The sequence below is a fragment of the Fukomys damarensis genome, unplaced genomic scaffold (assembly GCF_012274545.1).
Source record: "Fukomys damarensis isolate Sample0158 unplaced genomic scaffold, DMR_v1.0_HiC HiC_scaffold_15, whole genome shotgun sequence".
Classification (NCBI taxonomy): domain Eukaryota; kingdom Metazoa; phylum Chordata; class Mammalia; order Rodentia; family Bathyergidae; genus Fukomys; species Fukomys damarensis.
The window spans coordinates 56,767,959-56,789,928 of NW_022900927.1; the positions used below are offsets into that span (position 1 = coordinate 56,767,959).

General features: G+C 39.7%; 1 pseudogene; it reads right to left on the reverse strand.

Moving 5' to 3' along the window:
• Positions 1 to 1,071: 1,071 nt before the first annotated feature.
• Positions 1,072 to 11,593, reverse strand: LOC104865626 (annotated as a pseudogene).
• Between the last annotated feature and the right edge of the window lie 10,377 nt (positions 11,594 to 21,970).

Consider the following 21,970-nt stretch of genomic DNA (forward strand, 5'->3'; position numbering starts at 1 on the left):
TTTACTCTTTTTCCTATTTAGTTGAAAAAATATATTTTGCCAGTCAGCTTTTACAGATTTGTCAGTAAACTGTTTATAGAGAAAAATTCAAATTTACCAATTTTAAATGTCCAAATTTATTTAATACACTATCAAAATTCGAGCCTAACCATCTGTCTAATTTTATACAATTCTTTCTTTAATTCTGTTTTAATCCTCACATACTTAGGGTTATGGCCTTTCATCGCCCCCCCCTGCATTTCTTCTCCCCGCATTCAGGCATAGGCTTAAACTATAATTTTATATAATTTGGTACCAAAATTCCTAACAACATAAACTATTACACTATAACAGATGTGAGACACACTTAGAGCATTTTAATCTTTTTATACATATATCATTAAACATTATGAGTCACAGGATTTAAAAATTTTTTTTAAGTATTTATTTTTTAATCTTTACACTTAGCTACTATTCATGAAGAATTGAAATTAACAACAGGTTCAAATCAAGCAGGGAAACATGCTAGTGACTCATCAAGTTGTAATGCTGTTTAATTTGTAGGCTTCCTGTGTGAATTAGCTAAGAGACACAGTAGTTTAGAGAATAATGACTAAAACCTTTTCTATTTCCTGCTTAAATTTCTTTTTAAAGAAAAGTATTTAAAAAACATTATTACTCAGACACACTTTGTAGAGAGATAACCAGGGAATTAGAATTTTATTAAGTATATCTCCTAGAGTTAAGAATTTTGGATGAAGGAAAAAGTGACTTGGAATGGAAGGACTTTCATAAGAAAGGTCAGATCATATTTTGGCTGGAACTGCCGTCTTCCAGTAATTCACCAAAACATTGAACACAAGAGGAAAGACAAGAGGTATCTGGTATATGTCTTCCATGTATTTTATTTCTATTGTCCTGTATTGCAAGATCATAGAACCAATTACAAGTTTAACTTATAACTTGGTGTTATTTAGTCAAGCAATACATTTTAATGAAAACAAATCACTTATTCAAAGGTGATCACAGAACAACTCAGAATGTGGAGTAATGATGAGAAACATCTGACTGGCCAATAGATTTAGTTCTCACTTAATGAGATACCAAGCGTTTCCTCTTTAGGAAGAGTAAACTATGATTCCAGTAGGCAGCAACACGGGAAGTTTTTGTCGCATAGACTAGTTTGCATTTAGTCAACTGTTTCTGGTTGTCTTGATTGGGATGGAAACATTCACATGCCAGGCTGGGCTTGAGCCTCTTTGCAAGCAGCTTTAGATCTGCAGCGCACTTGGCAGTGTCTCCTTTTCTTGCTGGGCAGAGATGCTCTGCTCCCACCCAGTTTATCATGCGCTCTTGTTCTTTTCCATACAGCATATTCTGCCCAGAAATGTGACAATCCAAGTGATCCCTCACCTCCTTGTACACTCAACGTAGCCATTCCCGGTAAGTAACCTCCAAGGCTATAGCAGTATTATTCCTCTGGACTTCAAAAAGGTAGTGGCTTCTGGGGATTTAGCTCAGTGGTTCTGCTGCCTGCCTCGCAAGCGCAAGGTCTGAACTCCCAGTGCGCGCGCACACACACACACACACACACACACACACACATCGTTAACTAAAAAGGGAGTGGCACTTCTGAGCCACTGTGACTTCTCCAATTCAGTTGCATCCTGGATTTGTTTTATGGAAGCTTGCTTTGCCTCTTCTAGTTGGGCAGTTTTTCACTCATTGAGTTCATCAAATTCTGCAAACAAGGCATCATATTTTTAAATTACATAGACAATCAGCCCTATTACAGATATGGAAGAGATGGTCTATGGGGTAATCACATATATTTCTTTGAATAGAAGATACAAGATAAGCCCAGTTCCAGGCATGTAGGGTACTTCCTGTTACATCAGTTTTAGGATAAAAGAACTGGAAGAATTCCTCAGGAATCAGCCCAACATGAACTTTTCCGCCATATTCAGGAAGAGGTGGTAGAGGAGCAAGTCTCGGCTGTCCTGTGTGAAAGGACCTTGCTGCCTGTGGCACCCCTGGTCCTAGGAGGCTCATGTTCTTCAGACAGGGGGCAGCTGTCACGGTAGCAGAAAGTACCACCCAGGGCAGCCTGGTCGGCACAGGTCCAGGAAGTGGTCTTAGCGTCCCTGTGACCCCAACCGGAGGCTCTAGTCAGGTGCAAGAGCAAGATGGCTGCTTCCATGCATTTTAGAAAACATGGACTTGTTCCTTTGGCCTTGTACTTGTGAATCTGCAGATAGGAGATAATGCAGACGTTAATGGGATTTAATTAAAGGTCGTTCAGGATGGAACACTCCCCAGTGTCCCTGTGGCAAAATGGGAGGCATCTGCATTGTTTCTTGCAGACTGCTGGCTTTGTCATAAACGTGTTAAAGGAAACGTTCTTGCCTAGAGAACTAATGTGCTCAATGAGTAGACAGAGCATTCTAAGAGCCAAGACAGCTTCCTGAAACTTGTGAAGAAAAATGATCAGAAAAAGAAGGAAATGAAAGAGAAAGATGCTAGAGTTTTTAAAAAGCCCATTTGCTCTACCCAGAGAAGCATACTGAGAACCAAGGCAGAGGAGTCTGGGCTGCTGGAAGCTATTTCCTAGTGATCCATGGTATGACAAGTGTAGAGATGAAATTAAAACAAAAGATCTCGGGACTGGAAAAGAAAGCAGGAAAGAAAAGCAAGAAAAAAGGAGGAGGAGGGATGAAAAGAAGGAGGAAGACTATGAGGAGGAAACACAATAGGTGGAGGGGATGGGGGAGATAGGAGCAGAAGGGGAGGAGGAGAAAGAATGAGTCCGTGTAGATTTACATAAGAATGAAAATTCAACCACACACTGTCTGTATTGTGATACAATGACGCTTTGTTGAATCTCCCAATCTCATCCCGGGGCCTGGCATCATCTGCATACCTGCACACCAGGTGTGTCATCATGCAGCAGTAATAACAGCACCTTGGGAAATACAATAAAGAAACTTTGCCATTTGGGCCACTTCCAGGAAAGTTTCAGAGGCACAAGAGAAAGAATTAAAACTACAGAGGCACTAAAAGAAGATTAATTTATAAAGAAGCCACACTGACCAGCTTTCTTACGTATAATTATCTAAAGCATTAAACTCACGTTACTAAGGATATAGATAAGACCTTTCTTTAATTTCAGCTATGTCTTATGAGCAAATTGAATATTTTTCTAATTTCTATCCAAAATGTAAAGCTCTGGTAGTTAAAAAGTCTAACAAGTATCCAAAAATGTGTCGTCCTGCTCGGCTTCTATTCTGTGATTTATAAGGAATTAGCTTTAGCACGTTTTTAGAGCATAGGTTGACAAAGTCCTTCCATCTCAGAGTAATTTTTAAACCACATCAATTATTCTTCCTATGCAGCTGTTTTTTATCCACAAATTATTGCTCGAGGCATTTTTAGTTTACCACACATTTCAGAAGAGAAAGAATGAAGGGGAACCAGCTAATCTACAAATGTTTCACCTACAGTAGATTTGACCAAAAAAGGGGGAGTTGTAAATCAAAAATTCTTTAAAATTAGGCACTGCTTAGTAAGAGTCTACATGTTGAATATATAACCTATTGTCTTGAATTTAACTATCATTGAAGAATTGATTCCCAATTTAATTTTCTCATACCATGCATTCATTCAATAAATATTTATTCACTTTCTGGGAGACACAGATGAACCATAAAGCTGTTCTCAAGAGACTTACAGTCTGATTTGGCATGCATAAAACAATTTGCATATAAAACAATAAGAAAAGACTACAAAGCAATAAAGAGCACCAGAGACTGGGATGCTCATGAAAAACAGAAGTGCGATAAAGATAATAGAGATTTGGATAAGCAAAAAGTGGCAGAAAATACTTTCCCAAAAAGCACATGTGAAGGTTTAAAAAGTAGCATGTTTGGAATACATTGGGTGGTCATGTCTGACACGGGGACAAAATCTTAAAAGCTGCTAGAGAAAAGCAACAAATCACTTACAAATGTACATCCATTAGAATAATAGACTCCTCAAGACAAACCTTGAAGGCCAGGAGAACATGGGATGAAGTGTTTCAAGTCCTATAAGAAAATAACTTCTAACCCAGACAAATATTTCCTGAAAAACTATTTTTCAAAATTGCTGGAGAAACAGGCCTTTCCATGACAAAGGACACCTTTAAAAAATTCATGATTACCAAAGCAGCACTCCAAAAACTTCTCAAGCATATCCTTAACAGAGACAATGAAGCTAACAGTGCCAAAAAAATCGAATAGACTGAATATAGCAGGAAGGATGAGCAGTTAGCAGAAGGTGGGAAAAAAGGCAGTCAGAAAGAGGAAAATGCAGTAACAGGAATTAATCAAAACCTTTCAATAATAACTCTCAATGTGAATAGTCTTAATTCTCCAGTTAAAAGACACAGATTGGTAGAATGGATCAAAACCAAAGCCCAACAGTATACTGTATAAAAGAAATATATCTAACCCCCCAAAAAAGTCAAAGGATGGAAAAAAAATAAATTCCATGTAGCAGAAACCTGAAAACAAGCAAGAGCAGCTACTGTATTTTCAAAGTGGACTTCAAGCCATAACTGATCAAAAGATGTAAAAAAGGTCACTATATATTGGTTATAGGAATGATTTGCAAGGAAGAGATGACAATTACAAATATATATGCAGAACTTCATAAAATAACACTGTTGGACATAAAGATCATCACAATTATGTTAGGGGACCTCAATACTCCACTGTCACAAACTGATAAACTAGACAAAATATCAGCAAAGTAATATCAGAGTTGAACCAAACTTTTGACCAATTGAACTTGATAAGCATCTACAGGGCATTCTACCCAACAACAGAACGTACATTCTTCTCAGCAGCACATGGAATTTTCTCCAAAGTAGATCACATATTAGTCCATAAAGAATGCTTAAATGCAATAGAATTGAAATTATCCCATACATAGTATCTGATTAAAGTAAATTAAACTTAGAAATTAATGCCAAAAGAAGCCACAGAAATTATGCAAACACATGGAAATTAAATAATACACTCATATAATGAATGGGTCATGGAGGAAATCAAGGAAGAAATTAGACAGTTTCTAGAATCTAGTGCAATCATGCTAGTACAATGTACCAGAACTTGTGCACACAATAAATGCTATCCTAAGAGGAAAGTTTGTAGCTATAAATGCCCACATTAAAAACAAAATGAAAAAAACCAAAACAGAGCAAGTCCAAACAATCTAATGATGCAGCCCACTGTCCTTGAAAAACAAGAACAATCTGAATCAAAGCTAGCACAAGGAAGGAAATTACAAAAATCAGAGCAGAAATTAATAAAATATAAAAAATCAACAAGCCAAAAAGCTGGTTCCTCAAAAGAATAAACAAAATAGACAAACCTTGAGCCAATCTTATGAAAGAAAGAACTCAAATCTATGCAAATAGAAATTAAAAAGGTGAAATCATAACAGACACCACCAAAATTCAGAAGATTGTTAGAAACTGCTTATGAAACCTGTACTCCAACAAATTGGAGAACCCAGAAAAAATGGATAGATTTCTAGCTACATATGCATTTCCAAAACTGAACCAAGAAGACATACAAACCTTGAGTAATACAATAATAGGCAATGAAATTAAAGAAGTAAAGAAACTACCAGCTCAGAAAAGCCCAGGAGCCAATGGACTCACTGTCGAATTCTACATAACTCTAAGGGAGATCTAACTCTAGTGTGCTTCAGAGTCTTTTTTTTTTTTTTTGTACCAGAGGTCAAGCTCAGGACCCCACCACTGTGAGGCAGGTGTGGTGCCACTGAACTAAATCCCTGGCTCAAATTCTTTAATAAAACTGAAAGGGAAGTAGTACTCCCAAAGCCATTCCTAGAAGATAGCATTGCCCCAGTTCCAAAAATGGATGCAACAAGAAAGAAAATTACAGGCCCATCTCTTTAATGAACATAGATGTAAAAATCCTCAATATATGAGCAAACAGAATGCAATGAATCATCAATAAGACCATACATCATGACCAAATAGGCTTTATCCAAGGGATGCAAGGATGGTTAAATATATGCAAATCAATATGTATAATACACCATAGAAACCGAGCAAGGACATAAATGACACAATCATCTCAATAGATGCAAAAAGCCATTGACAAAATCCAACATCCATTCATGACAAAAACACTGAAGAAAAAAGGTATAGAAGGACCTTATCTCTATCTCCTAAAAGCCATTTGTGACAAACCTATCACCAACATCATATTAAATGGGGAAAACATGAAAACTTTCCCTCTAAAATTAGGAACAAGAAAAAGATGTCCACTATCAACACTCCTGTTCAACACAGTACTGAAAACATCAGCCAGAATAATCAGACAAGAGAAAGAAATAAAAGGGATGTGTATAGGAAAGGAAAAAGCCAAATTATCATTATTTGCATTTAATATGATTCTCTACATAGAAGACCCAAAATATTCCACCAAAAGACACCTAGAATTAATAACCAAATTCAGTAATGTACCAAGATACAATTTCAATGCTTAAAAATTAACAGCATTCTTGGACACCAATGTTGAACTTAACTAGAAAGAAATTAGGAAAATAATACCATTCATAATTACTTCAAGAAAAACTAAATACTTAGGAATTAACCTAACCAATAAAGTAAAGACTGCTGTAATGAAAACTATAGTACTCTGAGAAAGGAGATCAAAGAGGACACTGGAAATGGAAAGATATCCTCTGTTCCTGGATTGGCAGAACAACATTTTCAAAATAGGCATACTTCCAAAGCTGATATACAGATTTAATGTAATCCGAAGCAAAATGCCAGTAGCTTTTCTCACAGAATCAAAGAAAACAATCCAAAAATTTATACAGAAGCTGAAGAGACCCAGAATAGCAGAAGCAATCCTGGACAACAAGAGTAAAGCAGGAGATACACAGGCAAGCACTTCAAGCTATATTACAAAGGCACAGTGATAAAAACAGCATGGCATTGGCAGAAGAGCAGACATGTGGGTCAGTGAAGCAGAAAAGAAGATGCAGAAAAAAGCCTCAGGCACATTCAGCTATCTGATCTTTATCAAAGAGGCCAGAAACATATGCTGGAGGAAAGACAGCATCTTTTAATAAGTGGTGCTGGGAAAACTTGCTATCCACATGCAGAAGATTGAATCTCACCATGTACTGAACTAAAATTGAAATGGATCAAAGATTGATGTATTAAAACAGGAACATTTCATCTGCTGGAAAATAAAATAGGTAAAACTCTTGAAGACAATGACATAGGCAAGGATTTTGTGAATGGAACCCCAACAACAGAAGAAATAATACGCTAAATGGGATTGTATCAAATTAAAAAGCTTCTTCACAGCAAAAGCAATAACCAACAGAGTGAGAACAATCTACAAATGGGAAAAAAATTCTGCCATCTCGTCCTCAGACCATATAAAGACTCAAAAAAATTAGACCTTCCAAAAATAAAAAACAATCAAAAAAGGAACAACTGAAATGAGTAAATGATTCTCTGAAGAAGAATTACAAAGGCCAATAAATACACGGAAAAATGTTCCACATCCTTGGCCACCAGAGAAATGCAAATTAAAACAACACCGAGATTTTATTTACCCTGGAAAGAGTGGCTATCATCAAGAAATTAAATAATAGCAGATGCTGGTGAGTCTGTGGGGGGAAAAGGAACCCTTCTACACTGTTGGTAGGGAGAGTAGACGAGTACAACTACTACGGAGATTCCTCAAAAAACTGAAACTAGAAATTCTATTTGACCCAGCTATTTTCCTTCTAGGTATCTTCCCTAAACAATTAAAGGCATCATATTACAGTGGTCCATGCATACCCCACGTTTCTGGCAGCCAAACCCATAATAGCTCAATCTTGAAAATGGCCCATATGGCCATTGACAGATAAAATGCTAAAAAAAAAAATGTATTTACACACAATGGAGTTCATTTACTACTGTGCCATAAAGAAGGACAAACGTAAGTCATCTGCAAGAAAATGGATGCACCCTGAGACCATCCTGTCAAGTGAAAGAAATTGGACGCACAAGCTTAAATATCACATGGTTTCTCTTATATGAGAAACCTAAAATATAAGTAAAGAACCAAATAAAAAAATAATAGGAAAAAATCACTATGGATATAAGTGAATCTCTGCACAAATTTCCAGATTAGATAGCTTAACTACAGGCATCTGCAGAGGACTGGAATAATAGTTGAAATATTTTCTTAAAAAGAAAAAGGGATTTGGGAGAAGGAGCATTTCTACACTGAGATAAGCTGTTGGTCCAGTCAGTGGGAATGTTGTCTCTGAGGAATGTTGTGCAGGAATGATCTGGTCTTCCTCTGTGTGCAGTTTTTCACGGGCATGGGGGTCTGTTCTCTAATGTCCCTGTTTTTTCCTCAGCGACCATTTTTACATTTGCATCTACTGGAGAGCTTGGTTCCAGATGGTTCACTCTTTGGGTGAGCAACACTTCACAATCAACCTGCGATGGATAACGTGAGCTGAAGAGAGAGCAGGGACCTGAGATTTTACATTCAATATACTTCTAGTAACTGTGGGAGGAACTGTATGGTGGGAGCTAGATGACCTGATAGTCACTGTCGGGTGGGCACGTGGCAGACAGTCACTGTATGGTGGGTACTGGATGCATATTACTTAAATGAATAAGTAGGGATGCTTCTGTTAAAAAAAAAAGAAAAGAAAAATACTTGAATTTGTAGGGTTGGTTTCCAAACCATTCGTCTATAAGCAGTGCTGATGTGGAGGCTTTAGCTGAATCTCTAGTCATTGCCAGAGTGTGAAACAGTATTAAAGAAGGCTGGGGAGGGGCCGGGGTTGTGGATCGGTGGTAGAACCTTTGCTTAACAGGCTGCAGACGCTGGGCTCCACCCCCATTGCGGGACAACAGAGAAGGCCCAGGAAAGGCACTTGGCAAATTCTATTCTGTGTCCTGGAAATTGGACCCTTACCTGAAGTCTAGGCATGAGCTTTAGGAGGCCTGCAAATCTTCAGAAACTCATGGAACAATTTTTGTGTTTACATGAGAAGTTCTTGTCAACAGTTTTCATCATTGTCACAGGACTCGATCCCTTGAACAAAGTTGCAGTGTTAATTTAAGAAGACTTTTTTTTAGAAGTCTTTTTTTTTTTTTGGAAGTCATGGAAGGTCCAGTGCTCAGTAAGTTGAGATGCAACTTTGGCTCAAAAGATCTGAAATCCAGTCTCCTTCCCCATCAACTACAAGCTGAGTCGACTCTCCCACGCAAGCCCTTGCAGAGTCTGTTTCAAACACTTTACTGACACTCTGAACCAAAACTTCTCCAAAGGCGATTTTAAACATGTCAGAGTTATTAAATATTTCCTGGATTAACAACTCTTGGATCTTGGGTAAGGACAGCAGCTCAGTGGCAGATTACTTGCCTAGAAGTGTGAGGCCCTGGATTCCATTTCTAGCATCCAAAACCATAAAATTCTCCGGTATTGTATCTTTTGCTTGTTTGTTTGTTTTTTGGGTTTTTTTTTTTTTTTTTTTTTTTTTTGGCAGGATCTTACTATGTAGCTGAGACTGACCTGGAACTTCCTATGTAACCCAGGCTGGTCTCGAACTCACAGTGATCCTCCTGCCTCAGCCTCCCGAGTGCTGGGATTACAGGTGTGCGCCACCACACCCGGCCAGGTATTGTATCTTTTGCCCATTCAATTTCCGATATTTTTGCAACTCTATTATATGCTGTAGATGCCAATGATAAAAATCTGAACCAAAATAGACATGTTCCTCGACTTTCTGGGTTGATATACAGCAGAAAACATGTTCAGTTTTCTTCATTCTCTACTGGAGAAAGAAATTCATCTCATTCCAACCAGAAAAATCTCATTTTAAATATAATGCATGAAGTAAAGTGACACCTAGTGTTGGTTAATAGTGGCAGTGGAATCCATGTCAATATAGGTAGGACCTTGAACTTGTTCTTCGGAAATAATGTTAAACTTGGCTTTGTTATGTGGCTAACTCTTAAAGCATAGTTCTGTTTCTATTTTTTATTTTTACATTTTAGAGAAGTTCTGAAGTAACCAGAATTTGAATGTTAACAGCTTAGCTTTCATTTTGCCTAAAATCAAATATTCAAAACATATAAAAATGTAGAGAATAAAATAGTGCATATGTATCTATCTCCCAGTTCTGGGAAAATAGTTTTGCTTTATTTACTTCAGATATTTAAAAAAACAAAGCCTAATAAACACATTTTATGCCCTATGAATCTTTTCTTGATTTCATTTACATCCTTTCTCTTTAGAAGTAACCTGTCAGTTGGTTTATTATCATCATGACTATTTTACAGATACGGATGCACATAAAATTTATAATACTGCATTTTTTGCATGTGCTATAAAGAATTCCAAATCTTTCTGCAACTTGCTTTCTCTAATCCAGTATTATGCTTTTAAGATCTGGCCATAAGATCATGTTGGTCCAGTTATGTAACTGCCGTGTGGCGGGGACCCCTTCAATGAGTGATACTGCATTTATTTTGCAGTGGATGAACATTTAGGTTGTTTCCGGTGTGTCGCTCTCATCAGCTATGGTGTAAGGACCCTTCTCATAGATGACCTTTAGCGCTCAGGTTTGAGAGTCCCTTGGGGGAGATACAACCTAGGAAGTAATGTGCAGGTCTGTACACTTTCAACACCTGTACACAGTGAGGATTTATTTTACAACATGGACCACATTGATTTGCATCCTCATCAGCGCACTTTGCAGTTACACCAACACTGGCTTCTGACAGACTTTTTTCCATCTGACAATCTGCTTGGTGTAAAATGTTACAGTTTTGTGATCTCACTTTGCCTCTCTCTGGTGAGTGGTAAAACTGAGCTTTTCAAAAATCTGTTTTGCCACTCGAGTCTGTGAATCGCCTCTTCCCATCTGGAGTCTGTTGGATTTCTGGCATTGTCCTTATGGGTTTCTGGAAGTTCTTTACATTTTCCTGTACTTCGTAGGATACTGACCCTCTGTTTATGGCTCCGCTGTTTATGTACACGGGAGCTCCTCGTTTTCATGTAAGAAAGACTATCAGGGCCCGGGGTTTGGCTCAGTGGTGCCACCGCCTGTCTCACAAGAACAAGGGCCCGAGTCTGGTGGCCGAGTTCGGTCCCTGGTACCAAAAACGAAATAAAACAAAGCAAGCAAACAAACAAAGACTATCAATCTTTCTATGTGTAGCTCACCTAAGAAATTTTTCATTAAGCTTTCCCTCTTTATAATCTTCTAAAATGCTTAAAGTTTTCTTCCATATTTAGGCCCTAAGTGGTTAACTCTTGGGTTCTGTGTGAGGTAGCGGATGGCTCTACGTACTTTTTCTTTCTTTTTTTCATTATGGAAGAGACTGCTCCTCTCTCACCACTCATTTCAGTGTCGTCACCGCAGCCACCGTGTGCTACTGCCCTTGAGTAGCAGTGTGGATGAACAGCACCGCCTGACCCCTCAAGGGTCCTTCCGGCAGGTAATCCAGGTGTCCGCTGACCTCCTCCCGGGCCTCCTCCTTCTCCGCACTTTGATCATCTGTTCCCATCTGGTCAGGAAACCCCTGCCTGAAAAACGCTGGTCCTCCTCAGGAGTGTCCTTCCAGACGTGCCATACTCTGCTCTGAGCGAGGGTGACCAGCCATCCCTGCCCACCCAGGACAAAGGGGTTTTCCCAGGCGACGAGGAAAGATCTTAAGTGTATAACAGTGACGGACCCTCGCAAACTACACCAGGATGGTTGTTCATGTTAGTTTTGACCTCCAGTTTCAGCTGCCTCCTGTGCTGACCTCTGTACTCTGCAGTCTGACTCATATTTGTGGAACAACTGCTGTATGTCAGTTGCTGTGCAATATATGCTCACAAATCGTAGTATCTTACTAGCTCTGTAGCTGTGAGGAGAATTATACTTATTTTCCTTGTTAATCATTCTGTGTCACAAATTTAGAGATACGAAAGAATAAATCGAATCCTCGTGATTACACATTTTTTTTTCTTACCAAATTTGTTACCTTCCCAGCCTGAGGAAAGCACAGCTGTAATTGCACACACGGGGCCCTCACTCCTTACTAACTGAACTTCTGGGTAGAACCCCACCGTGCCTACCCCTCACTGTCCTTTCCAGTACCCATTGCGGGACGCAATGTCAAGAGCTTTCATGGTATAAAGGACAAATCACACTTCCATTTGGTGTGTAACTGTACACACAGCCAAAACATGTGATCAGGATAAAGACAGGGAGAATGATAAACGTGAATATTATAATACAGTGCACCACATTCCCACAGCAGAGGGTCTTTTCTCCTTCACTTTCTTCAAATCCCAAATGTTATTTGTAGATTATGAATGTAAAATATTATTTGTAGAGTTACTTCCCCAAATAGTGACAGGAATTAAACAAGGGAGAGAAGTGATCTTATTAGTTTAGGGGAAACAAATTTCTTTCTTTGTTTAGGGTACTGGGGATCAAACTCAGGACCTTGCTTTTGCCAGGCAGGCACTGGCACCACTGAACTAAATCCCTGGCCCATGGGGGAAACAAATTTCTTTATCTTAGAATGTCTCAGTTTCTATATTGCGTATTTGCATGATGACTTTCCTGCACATATATGATGGGCAGCATTTTCCAGACATTATGAATTTTCCCAATGACCAGGAAGCCCGTTTGTCTTGTGTTAGACCTTCTCGTGTGCCTTGGAACGTGCACTGGGAAATGCTCTTTTCATCTGTAACAGTGTGGTACCTTCCAGAAGGCAGCAGATTCCCTTTGCGTGCAGCCAAACACCTGTTACAGATGGATGAAGGTCCTGGGCAATGTTCTATTCTTCTTTCAGTGAGGGACAGAAAACTTCTAGTTTCTGTACCAGAGCAGGCACTAAAAGGTAGCTTCAGGTTGATGATAAAATAAGTGACTGGTGCTGAGATGTAATTCTAGTAGCAAACCAGTCCAGTTTCTGCTTCATCCCGATTGTAAGCGTTGTATTGTGAAGTCTAGATCATGTCTCCTATTTTTGTTCTGACTCTGAAACAACAAATATTAATCATATGTTCTGTAAAGAATAAAAGGAAGTATTAGAACCAGTCCTTTCCTGAGGAGCTTACTAGGAGATCAGGGAGATAGTTAGATAAGATAACCACCAGTTCATGGCTTTCATTCCTCCGGGAGTGCTTCAAAACTCTAACAGTGTCAGGTCATGTCTTAGAACATTAAAATTGAATTTCTGTGTTTGGTTCCAGGGATGGCCTTCCCTCCCCGCCCCCAGTATTGGAAATTGGACCTAGGAGTTCTTGCACATACTCAATTACTGAGCTGCCTCTCCAGCCCTTTCTATTTTTCACTTTGAGGCAGGGTCTTACAAGTTGCCCAGGCTGGCCTCAAACTTACAATCTTCCTGCCTTAGCTCCCCAAGTAGCCGAGATCACAGGTGTGTGCCACCACACCTGATAGGCATGGCATTTATTGAAAGGTGTTTTCTGGTGATTGTAATGAGCAACGAGGGTTAAGATCATGGTACTAAGAAGATAAAGTAATTTCAATGAGTGTTTTCTGACCTTTTCAAGGAGAAGACAGAATTTAGATTTATTTTCTCTGGGCAAAATTTTCAATGTACAAGAGAAAAAAACCAAAACCAAAACCAAATAAAATACAACAGTCATACTCACATTCTCCGTCCAAATGTAACTTTGCTAGCATCTTTGTTCATTCTTAGCCAGACAAAAAAATCAAACAAAAGAAAACCCACCTTTTACAGTTGCTAAACTTCATTTGAGAAAACATTTTATGGGCTTAGAGTGAAAGAAATTCCCTCCTTTTGCCTCCAGAAATACATTATAGCTTACCTTAGTGAACAAATAGCCCAGCATATTTCAAACAGACTTACTGGCTCTATGGACCTCATTTGACCAAAATGAATTGTATTTATTCATTCAGACAGGGTCTTGCCATGTAGTTCAGACTGGCCTTGAACTCAGTGTATATCCAAGGCCAGTCTTTAACTTGCAACGATCCTCCTGCCTCAGCCTTCCCAAATGCTGGAATTAACCTAATTTGTTAAGTGAATACTCTTACTTGTACAAAGGCTAAGTGGTGAGGAGGAAGAAGAGAGAGTGATCAAGAAAGTGCTGGTGAGTGTGCACAATATATTTCAGTTGCTCAGAGATAGGAAGCAAGCACCTGCCAGATGGCTGGAACGGAAAATAGCTCTGTAGCTCTGGATTGGAGTTTTCCTTTTGCAATGTAACTGGCTCTTAGGGGAAATGAAGGGCTGGCAGTGTGTGTTTCCCTCACACGGTGGTCTGAGTTACCTTGAGCTCAGTTCACGGTGATAACTTCATGAAATGACTGTTTCCAGGCCAGGGTCTCAGGCCTGGAGACCTCTTGGACACAGTTAAATGTCTGAATTAAAAGACAATCTTTGGGGCCGGGGATGTAGCTCAGTGGTTCTGTCGTCTACCTTGAAAGTGCAGCCTCCTGAGTTCAATCCCTGGTACCAAACAAACAAAAAACTTAAAAAGACAATCTTTGAAGACAAAAATATAAGGAGAAATATGTCCTCTGAGGACTGACAGACATTTTAAGCAACGAATCTGATTTATCTTTCACAAATGTTCTATAAGTTAAACTAAAAATACCTAGCTAGGTCTAACAAAGTATATCTTGGATGATTCAGAGGAAGACATTATTGCTACTGTCATCTCCATTTTGTAGGTAAGTTTCTAGATTCTGAGAAATTGGGTAATTTCCCCAAGGCTGTGAGCAGCAGGCTGGGGCTTGAAAACAGACAGACTGGCTGTCCAGTCTGAATCGTGCTTGGCCACTGCACTGGGCTGCCTGGGAATTTGGAGGGAAAAATTTACTTCGCGGTACATGAACCTGTGGAGTCATACATTGTAGGCGCCTGTGATAGGGCACATGTCTTAGTGTCGCTAAAGCTGACTATTTCTACCAACTGATTGATATGTACATTATATATATGGTTATAGACAACATCTAATCAATACATAGAGCAATGCGTATGAGGATGATGTAAAGGCAATCTCACCGTCACTACTAGTTGTTCTTTCTCTCAGAAAGATGTGTATAAACTCAGAAATCTTTTTCTAAGAAAAGTGCTGAAATAAATACACTTTTCTGCAAGTAAAATCTCGCTCATTTATTCAGCCACCAAACACTGCTTGAGTGCAGAGATCAAAGTAGTAAAGAATCAAATGCATCACACAACAGCAATATATGCACACCCATGTTTGTAGCAGCATAGTTTGTAATAGCTATTATTATTATTATTATTATTATTAATTATTGGTGTTGGGGATCAAGCTTGGGACCTTTTGCTTGCAAGGCAGGCTCAGGGACACTGAGCTAAATCTCTGGCCCTTGTAATAGTTAAATCTTGGAAGCAGCCCAAATGCCCATCAACTGATGACTGGATAAAGATGTGTGTGTGTGTGTGTGTGTGTGTGTGTGTGTGTTTAATAGAATGGAGTACTAGTCTGCCATAGAACAGGATGAACTTCAGACATTCCTAGCTAGGTGGATGGCCCTTGAGACCATACTCCTGAGTGAAATAAACTGGACAGAAGTGTTTAAATACCACATTGCAAAAAAAAACAAAAAACAACCCACATTGTTTCTCTGGTGTGAGACACTGAAAGTGGAAATAAGGACTGAGATGGATAATGGATGTCGGGAAACGGGAAGAAAGTGTTCAAATGGGAAGGGGAACGAGGGAGGAGGGAGGAAGGAAGGAAGGGACAAGAGACGAGGTGAAAATGGAAGGAGAAATGGAAACAAAGCTTTTGTACATAGGGACGGGAGGGGGCTTGAAGGAGGAAATGGGATAAAATAAATTTAAAATGTATTTATTTTAATTTTTAATTTTCTTTTAAAGAAACCCAACTCCGGAGTCACACAGACCTGGGCCAAATTCTGGCCAAACCATTTTCAAGCTAGTGACCTTGAATAAGCGTCATAATCTCTCTAAACACAATACTTGTCAAGCGGAGATGTTAGTATTTGGAAGTCACTGCAAGCAATACATGACTGATTCATTTAAGGCTTAGTCCTGTGGTCCGCACGTGCACACAGTGCCTGGCACGGTCTTATTCACATTATTAATCTAGGAATCTGTTGAACACTGAACCTTGTCCCGCAGCCTTCGAGGGCTTGCTGACGATCTCAGAACAATGAAATGAGGGAAAGCTTAGCTCTTACGAGGCAAAGGTCCAGTTAGGATTATGTTTGCTGTGTGGATGTTATCAGGTAAGTCACTTCCAGTTTAAAGGTGAGTGAGACGCCTTGCCCGTCGTTGTCGGTTGTATAAAACTAATGCACTAGTTCTTTCATAGTTAAAGTCTGACTGGAGAAAGCCCCTCAGACAGCAGCTCCTTAACCAAGTACTTCACACATTTCTATTTTTGGTTTAGTAAAAGAATTAAAGTAAGTGACCCACAAGATTTATTGATTCAAGTTGGGCCTCCTCTCCTTTTCCTTCAGTCACAAGAAGGCTTCTCCCAGTTTTTGAAAATGTATAATTTGGGGGGCTGGGGATGCAACCTTGTGGTAGCACACCTGCACAACATGTGTGACTTTATGGGTTCAACCCCAGCAAGCCCCCCAAATCCTGTTAAAATCCCGGTAAAGGGTTATAGGAAATTTTAAAATATGAAGCAAATAGTTTATATATTCAAATGTATTTCACTCGTTGTCATATGTGTCATCCTCATGTGTTAACTGAGGTGTCGTTTATCCCTATAATACTTTTCTTTTATTGTCTGTCATACACTGAGTTCCCCCAAGCTCAGCTTGCCCCTTGAGGTGAACGATGAACTCTCAGTGATCTTCTTTACCCATGTCGAATGACCCTCATTTTAAAAATTATTTTTATTTTAGTTCGTTAGCACACAATGTCTGCACTCCTTGGGTGGAGTTGGCACATACACATGACATCTTTATTCCTTTTTCTCCCTGTCCATCTCTCGATCCCCTCATTTTTCCCCTTAGCTTTTATGTTAGTGAAGTGGTTTGGGGGGCTCTGTTTCTTCCTATCATCTGAGAAGTGGAGGAATCGTGGGTTGCACAGCGCTGGCCTCGTACTTGACCACTGGCTGACCCTGTACAGCTTTCCTGGTTCTAATCTAAGGTCTTGATCCACCTGTGACATTTTCCTGGCTTCAGCTTCCTCACTGGAAAAGAAAGAAACTGAAAGATTTTTTTCAAGTATACTTTTGTGAATTCGCACGCAGCATGTACCAGGTTTCCCAACATTTGGAAAATACAGAAAAATATAAAAGTAAGAATAGCTCATGATCTTATCACCCAGAGAAAGCCACCATGAAAATTTTGACATTTTTCTCTCTAGAAGGAGGAGAACAGAAAGGCAGGAGAACACACATATATACAAATTAGGGATAAAAATAAATAAATAGGACTATTTATTATTTTATGAAAGCAAATTAAAATAAGATCTGCTTGATTTTGAGGAAAATATAGTCACAATTGGCACAAAAATAAGTAGCAGAAAACTAAAAAACCTGAATACATTATCCAAAACTTCTTTCCACAGGGGAGATCATTACACTGCCCATTTTTATATAACCTTGCAAAGCTGTGCAAGTAATTGGAAGAGCTGGAGCCGGTCTGTGCTCTCTGTGGCCTTATCACCATTCTCTAGGCAGGTCTGGTCCCACATGAAGAAGTGATAGGGGAGTCACCCAGTACCCACCACGTGCTAGGTGCCGTCCTGGGTGCAGGGAGCATGTCATGGCCCTTGTGAGCAAGGAGCCCACAGTTGAATCAAGACAGTTTCTCTCAGAAAGATGTGTATAAACTCAGAAATCTTTTTCTAAGAAAAGTGCTGAAATAAATACACTTTTCTGCAAGTAAAATCTCGCTCATTTATTCAGCCACCAAACACTGCTTGAGTGCAGAGATCAAAGTAGTAAAGAATCAAATGCATCACACAACAGCAATATATGCACACCCATGTTTGTAGCAGCATAGTTTGTAATAGCTATTATTATTATTATTATTATTATTAATTATTGGTGTTGGGGATCAAGCTTGGGACCTTTTGCTTGCAAGGCAGGCTCAGGGACACTGAGCTAAATCTCTGGCCCTTGTAATAGTTAAATCTTGGAAGCAGCCCAAATGCCCATCAACTGATGACTGGATAAAGATGTGTGTGTGTGTGTGTGTGTGTGTGTGTGTGTGTTTAATAGAATGGAGTACTAGTCTGCCATAGAACAGGATGAACTTCAGACATTCCTAGCTAGGTGGATGGCCCTTGAGACCATACTCCTGAGTGAAATAAACTGGACAGAAGTGTTTAAATACCACATTGCAAAAAAAAACAAAAAACAACCCACATTGTTTCTCTGGTGTGAGACACTGAAAGTGGAAATAAGGACTGAGATGGATAATGGATGTCGGGAAACGGGAAGAAAGTGTTCAAATGGGAAGGGGAACGAGGGAGGAGGGAGGAAGGAAGGAAGGGACAAGAGACGAGGTGAAAATGGAAGGAGAAATGGAAACAAAGCTTTTGTACATAGGGACGGGAGGGGGCTTGAAGGAGGAAATGGGATAAAATAAATTTAAAATGTATTTATTTTAATTTTTAATTTTCTTTTAAAGAAACCCAACTCCGGAGTCACACAGACCTGGGCCAAATTCTGGCCAAACCATTTTCAAGCTAGTGACCTTGAATAAGCGTCATAATCTCTCTAAACACAATACTTGTCAAGCGGAGATGTTAGTATTTGGAAGTCACTGCAAGCAATACATGACTGATTCATTTAAGGCTTAGTCCTGTGGTCCGCACGTGCACACAGTGCCTGGCACGGTCTTATTCACATTATTAATCTAGGAATCTGTTGAACACTGAACCTTGTCCCGCAGCCTTCGAGGGCTTGCTGACGATCTCAGAACAATGAAATGAGGGAAAGCTTAGCTCTTACGAGGCAAAGGTCCAGTTAGGATTATGTTTGCTGTGTGGATGTTATCAGGTAAGTCACTTCCAGTTTAAAGGTGAGTGAGACGCCTTGCCCGTCGTTGTCGGTTGTATAAAACTAATGCACTAGTTCTTTCATAGTTAAAGTCTGACTGGAGAAAGCCCCTCAGACAGCAGCTCCTTAACCAAGTACTTCACACATTTCTATTTTTGGTTTAGTAAAAGAATTAAAGTAAGTGACCCACAAGATTTATTGATTCAAGTTGGGCCTCCTCTCCTTTTCCTTCAGTCACAAGAAGGCTTCTCCCAGTTTTTGAAAATGTATAATTTGGGGGGCTGGGGATGCAACCTTGTGGTAGCACACCTGCACAACATGTGTGACTTTATGGGTTCAACCCCAGCAAGCCCCCCAAATCCTGTTAAAATCCCGGTAAAGGGTTATAGGAAATTTTAAAATATGAAGCAAATAGTTTATATATTCAAATGTATTTCACTCGTTGTCATATGTGTCATCCTCATGTGTTAACTGAGGTGTCGTTTATCCCTATAATACTTTTCTTTTATTGTCTGTCATACACTGAGTTCCCCCAAGCTCAGCTTGCCCCTTGAGGTGAACGATGAACTCTCAGTGATCTTCTTTACCCATGTCGAATGACCCTCATTTTAAAAATTATTTTTATTTTAGTTCGTTAGCACACAATGTCTGCACTCCTTGGGTGGAGTTGGCACATACACATGACATCTTTATTCCTTTTTCTCCCTGTCCATCTCTCGATCCCCTCATTTTTCCCCTTAGCTTTTATGTTAGTGAAGTGGTTTGGGGGGCTCTGTTTCTTCCTATCATCTGAGAAGTGGAGGAATCGTGGGTTGCACAGCGCTGGCCTCGTACTTGACCACTGGCTGACCCTGTACAGCTTTCCTGGTTCTAATCTAAGGTCTTGATCCACCTGTGACATTTTCCTGGCTTCAGCTTCCTCACTGGAAAAGAAAGAAACTGAAAGATTTTTTTCAAGTATACTTTTGTGAATTCGCACGCAGCATGTACCAGGTTTCCCAACATTTGGAAAATACAGAAAAATATAAAAGTAAGAATAGCTCATGATCTTATCACCCAGAGAAGGCCACCATGAAAATTTTGACATTTTTCTCTCTAGAAGGAGGAGAACAGAAAGGCAGGAGAACACACATATATACAAATTAGGGATAAAAATAAATAAATAGGACTATTTATTATTTTATGAAAGCAAATTAAAATAAGATCTGCTTGATTTTGAGGAAAATATAGTCACAATTGGCACAAAAATAAGTAGCAGAAAACTAAAAAACCTGAATACATTATCCAAAACTTCTTTCCACAGGGGAGATCATTACACTGCCCATTTTTATATAACCTTGCAAAGCTGTGCAAGTAATTGGAAGAGCTGGAGCCGGTCTGTGCTCTCTGTGGCCTTATCACCATTCTCTAGGCAGGTCTGGTCCCACATGAAGAAGTGATAGGGGAGTCACCCAGTACCCACCACGTGCTAGGTGCCGTCCTGGGTGCAGGGAGCATGTCATGGCCCTTGTGAGCAAGGAGCCCACAGTTGAATCAAGACAGTCAAGACCCTAATACTGTAAACGGTACTGCAAGATGCTCGCTTCCCTGGCAGAGCCAGGGGAAGAGTGACGCCCGGGGATGGGAAGGGCTGGGTCGGCATGGACCTTCCGCCCGGCTCTGGAAGGGTAAGTAGGGAAGAGAGGAAGGCTGTCCTCGCAGAGGAACCAGTGAGTGCCAACGAAAAGCGCTACAGATGAGCTATACATTGCCACCTGCACCAAATCCCTCTGCAAGAATCTTGTCGAGGCACCACACTGCTTTTGACAAAAGGCACTGGTGGCTCTCAGCTGTGTCCTTCTTCCATCGTGACAAAAGCTATGGTTAGGTCATATTAACAATGGTAGTGACGTTTGGCAGAAGTCCACTGTACCCTTCCTTAACGAGTTCAGAGTTTCTGCTGTGTCATTTGTCTTTAAGCGAGTTTTTATGAAGGCTGTCAGTACCGAGCCGAGATGGGGATAAGCATTATATTCTCAGATTGGTGGGAGGCGAGAACTGGTTCATTCAGAATCAGCAGGGGCCTGTGGGAAAATGTCCATTCTTTAAGCATTCCTGGGAAGGACACCATTTAAAGAAAGGAGTGGATTTGTAAGAAGCTATGAAAGTCTTCCCAGCCAGAGAATCAAATAAAAGATAGCAGACATTCTAATTTAGCTTGGTCTTAAATTTGACCACTCGCCAAAACCTAATTCAGAGACAGAAAAATGAATCAGATGCTGTACAGAAAGTTATGTGTGTGGGTAATCAAGTCAACAGTCACGTCCTCAAAATGACCCCCACTCGGGCTGTAACATGGGAATTTCACATGGAACTCGGGACAGGTTACTTGGAAATTCTACCCAATGATGCTCAGTTTCTGGAAGTGTTAAGTGAGATAATGTACGTTATTATATAGATCCAAGAACACTTTTCATCCAAACAGAATATGCAACTGTGAGGGCATGTACATTTTTATGAAATCTAAATATTACAAAGGAATTACAAATACAAATTTTATATCAATATATTTTACCTTGTGTACTGTCCATAATACAGTGTAGCCTGTTATTCATGATCAGACAGAAAGCAATTTTGTCCCCTTTCTTAGTTCATCCTACTTCTAGCTGCCCTGCTGTCCTTCAGAATCAAGATACAAGTGTTAGCACGACTGGCAAATCTTATTTTATAAGGTCTGGTTTAAAAATATATTTTGCTTAGGAGTATATCTTCAATATGTATCCATTTTCCTATGAATGAATCTATTCTCTCGCTCTTTATGGCTGAGTAATATTCCATTTTATAGAAAAACCACAACTTCTTTATCCAGTTTCCAACGGATGGGCAAATAGGTTGTTTCCAAGATTTAGCTATTACAAACTGTGCCGCTATAAACATGGGTGCACATA